This window comes from Oratosquilla oratoria, chromosome 9, assembly GCF_046742065.1.
Source record: "Oratosquilla oratoria isolate Oo_2021 chromosome 9, ASM4674206v1, whole genome shotgun sequence".
Lineage (NCBI taxonomy): Eukaryota > Metazoa > Arthropoda > Malacostraca > Stomatopoda > Squillidae > Oratosquilla > Oratosquilla oratoria.
The window spans coordinates 18,241,706-18,246,705 of record NC_134785.1 but is presented as its reverse complement, the minus strand read 5'-3'; positions in this window follow the sequence as shown (position 1 = coordinate 18,246,705).

Sequence of the window (5,000 nt, the reverse complement as noted above, 5' to 3'; positions counted from 1 at the left end):
AGGAGGTAACAGTTAAACTCGGTGAGTTTTGAAAAGAATAATCCATGTAAATAAAATAAGTAGCGAGAGCTAGGCTACTTCAAGTCTGCAGATTTGCACCTCCCTAGTACTCTTAATTCATAGTTAAGCACTTTTTTCTTTAATCACTAATAATGTCTACTATTATGAACACCTGGGCCCAGCTCCATTGCCATTATCGTAACCATTACGATAATCGTTGAGTATGTTCTTGTTTTCTTTTTTCTTATTTTTTCTTTCTGAATTGGATGAAGGCTTTTGATACTATGGCACGCAGTGCAGCTATAGGTTTAGATTACTGCATAAGCTGTATGTTTTTCTGTCAAGATGTGGACCAGATTATCTTAGACATCAACTGAATAAAATAGTTTCCTGTTTGTCATGATTAAATCTTCAGCGTGTCACCATACTGGAAGAGTATTCGAGATTTTGATTTATTTCACCACCAAATTTTATCAACACCAACACTTTCACCACCGACATTAGTCTAACGGAGTTTCTGTGACCCGTTGGCTTAGGAACCTTATGATCAATTTCTCGATATTTCATCGTTATATAGCAACGCTGTGTCAATGCGGAACATTTGTTTTAAGCTCGCATTGCAATTACGAAACCTCCTGTTCGTCTTCTCCTAACGGGACTTGGAGGGTGATACCTATCTGGCTGTCAGAGTACTTAGGGTACGGGTGACGGACTTGGTCATATTTAAGTACCCTCTGAGTAGATGTTTGACTTTGCGTATCCACATTAACTCTAACTTGTGTTAAATGAAAAATTAATTAAAATAGACCCCTTACTTCAAATATTTGAAATTATATATTCATAGTTAACACCCCCCCCATATATATATATATATGTGTATATATATATATATATATACACATACATATATATATATATGTATATATATATTTGTGTATATATATATTTATATTATACTGTATATATTTGTATGTATATATATATATATATATATATATGTATATATATAAATATATATATATATATGTATATATATATATACATGTATATATATATATAATATATATATATATATATATATATACAGTAAGTACAAAGCTTAATAGGTATATTAGTAAAATAAGGATATAATTAAGAAAATTACAAATAGTGAATTATGAATTGATTAATAATATATAATGAATATACACTAAAACATAAAAAACGGAGGATGGTAGAGCTTATTCCTGACTAGTTTTTTACTAAAATTCTTCAGAGAAACGAAGGAGCTTGTTGAAAAATAGTAATAAACTCTTTATCCACATTCCTAAACAATGAAAAGCTAATTTTCTCGAAACATGGACACAATGCTAGACGTCTTTGGTTACACAGAAAGGGCACCAACTATAGCTACTAAATCTGTGGCTATACTTGTCTCTGTTGTAAGACTACAACATTTGCATCTGCTACAGCCATGTCTTCGGTTGTCCCAGTAACAAAAATGACAACAACAAAACGAGTTGTTACAACTGTGGGAGAAACTGCAACATTTATGCAGCCACAGCTGTGCCTACGCTTGTCCCACCGGCAGAAGCTGGAATATTTACAGCTGCTGGAGCAGCAATGGGATCAAGAGGAACTCCAGCAACAGCAGCAGCCTGAGCTTCAGCAGCAGCAGCAGCAGCATGTATTGGTCGTATAGCTCAAGGGTGCAGTGCTAGCGGTGGCCAATTCTTCTTCCGGCCATTGATTGCGCCAACAGAGGACGGTGTGCAATCGACGTGTCCTTGTGTGATCTCGGCTATTGTACACAGCCTAATATCCGATCCTATTAATATCAGATCGCATTGGGGTGATTTAGTGGACTGCGGCTGGGAAATTTGGTGCACGAGCGAATAATGTGCTTGTTTGGGGGGACCCCAGGTGTTCCCCGGGTTGGTCAGATTTCTCCGATGCTTTCAATGGATTCCCAGCCGACCTGAAGCAGAGCCCCTTGACCCTTATTTACTGTCCCAGTGAGATTAATTGCAAAATTTCTAACGCACTTTTCTACGCGCATGTCGTCCTCGGCGTCGTCGTCGTCGTCGTCTTCCTTTCCGTCCTCCTCTTAGTGTGCTTTTCTTCTTCTTCTTAGCGTTTTTTGTGTGGTGCGCGGTGATTCCGACTTGCGTAATGTTCACCCGACTTACGTAATATTCGCCTCGGATGCATTAAGGGCAAGGGAAGGGATGAGGGAAGGGGGGTGGGTGGTAGAGGGGATGGGTGGGGGGTCGGGACAAGGGCGTGCATGGGCGACTGCAGCAATTACCTTTAATGGTAATTGGGGATCATTTGATGGGGGGGAGAAGCTAGGGACATAGGTGAACCGGGAACCAAAGGAATCAGCGTCTATGTCACTTTACAATGATCGTTCTCTTCTTTAAACTGAAAAGGGACTACGGAGTCCTATACCTCGGATTTCCTTTTTTTCTGGAAGGAGGCCTTCCTTGGTCCTGGAATTCATTTGAAGAGGAACGTAGGAGACAGTAATGTCATTTCTTGAGACCTTCAACACCGAGATGGAGTTTTTTCTTTTCTCAACACAGAGATGTCCGTCAGATTTCTCTTTCGGTACAAGAAAAGGAGATTTCAGAAGCTGAGGGACAAATATCGAATTGAAGTTTTTTTTCGATCTCAGCTGTATGAGTCATTATTCCGTGAAAGAAAAAAGATACATGACACACATATCTTAGTATGCTGGAAGCCATCCTTAGGCCATAGCAGAACCACATATGTGTATCCTAACACATCTCCACATACGAGAAGGGCAGTGTGTAATTGTTCTTAAATTTTGATAATGGGCAGCAAAATCATAGGCTTTCTCTCTCTTTTTTTTTGCAGGCATAAAAACACTTGCTTACATTATAACTGCCTTCCGGTTGCAATTATATGTAAAACAGACGGCGTTCAATCGGGCGGAACAAATTAGCATTTATAAGTTGCGAAGATACTCTCTCCAGTATATAACAAAGGCTGAGGATTGGCCTTAGTTCTTCATGCAACTACGGTACATGAGTGGTCTTCTTCTTGTACACTGACATATTATGTACAGTTTATTTCATATTTAAGTAATACCATAGATCAATTACTCTCAGTTGGTGTACGAAGCGTGTTGGTTTGCATTGTAGGTTTACAATACAAGGGAATTTACCAGGCTATGAGGCTCACTTTTAAAGGGGGAAATTCCTTTGGTATATGTATGTATGTATGTATGTATGTATTATGTATGTATGTATGTATGTATGTACGTATGTATGTGTACATGTACGTATGTATGTATTTATGTATGAGACTCAGAATGTGATGTAAAGCAGGAATCTTGTGTCTGTTGCATAAGAAGCAACTATACTAAGTTTGAGGAAAGACGCTTAATTGGGTAAAAAATGTCACCTGTACCTTGTGTACATAGTCAGCCCGGGAGAAAAAGCTTGGAACAAAAAAGTTCTCTTTGCCTTACGTGCCCATATAATTTACGTGTCATTCATGATCACCACTTGGATGCGAACAGAGGTATTTCTGCTTTGAAAGCAGGACAGAAACCTACTGCACTACGATGCTGTGCATATGAGGACACAAAAAGGAAATGAGGAATATTGAAATATCATAATTATTTCAGTCAATTTATTTTCCTAGTAATAAAATGAACTATTTTCTGAGTTTATTGCAGGAACTATAATCATAAGTATTGACCCTTTTATATATTAAAGGGGATATGATAGGAGGAATGAGTAATGGGTTTTGGATAAGTATGGTGGGTGAGTGAAGGTGATTAAATTGTTTGACTCGGCCAGTTGTCTCACAAGAAAAACAAAAACTTTTGGCATACTTGTATGCGTGTATGTATATACGGATAAATGCGTGGAGGTATGTATGCGTGTATATATTATGGAACAAATCACTCATCATAGTACGTATTTCGAATAATCAAACCCGGATGTTGGGAACCTTCGATCCGTGGTCCCTCAGACGACGAGACCCACGCGCTACCGTTGTGTAACGGTAGCTCATGGCTCTCGCAGTTTGTGTAGATATGTTTGAATACATGCATGCATTCATGTATGTATGATTTATGCATGTATAAATGATTGTATATATATATATATATATATATATATATAATCATTTATACATGCATAAATCATACATATATATGTATGTATGAATGATTGTATGGTGTGTGAATGATGCATGTATGTATGTATGTATGTTTATATGTATGTATGATTTATGCATATATAAATGATTGTGCATATATATGTATGTATGACTGTATGGTGTATGAATGATGCATGTATATATGTATATAGGCATGCATGTGATGTATGTATGTATGTATGTATGTATGTATGTGCGTATGTATGCATGTACGTATATTATGTTTTATCGAACGAGATATTATAGAGCCAAAAACACTCTCCTCCTTGTATGGGGAGTGGCCGAACCAAATAACACATCTATGCATGTGCATGAAAACCACAAATTGGTGTTTTTACCTCTCAATTACATAAAATCAACACTTTATGAATAATTCTAGGGTAGCCGTATATAAAATATAAAAAACTTATATAATCAGCACTTTATGAATAGCCCTATGGAAAATATAAAAAAAAACAAATCTCAAATGCTGAGAAAAGAAATCCAACGAAAAGAACGGTTAATCCGGAACAAATCAACAAGTACTCATAAAGAGGGAAACTCACCTAGTGACCCCTAGATACGTGATGTAAACGAAGAAACGAATAGTGATTTGCACTGTAAATAATGTTTTTTTTTCAACATTAGCCTTATGGAATATATGAATTATATTAGGCACCTCCCCTAACCCAATAGTTTGTTTAATAAAGCATTTCGGAATGTCTCCAAATCAGTACAGCGAATTTTTCCCATTGCTTGCTGATAGCCAGTAGGAAACTTTGTCATTAATACATAAATATACATATGGGGGCATTATCTTATGTGTTGAAAGTCGATCTAATCACTCA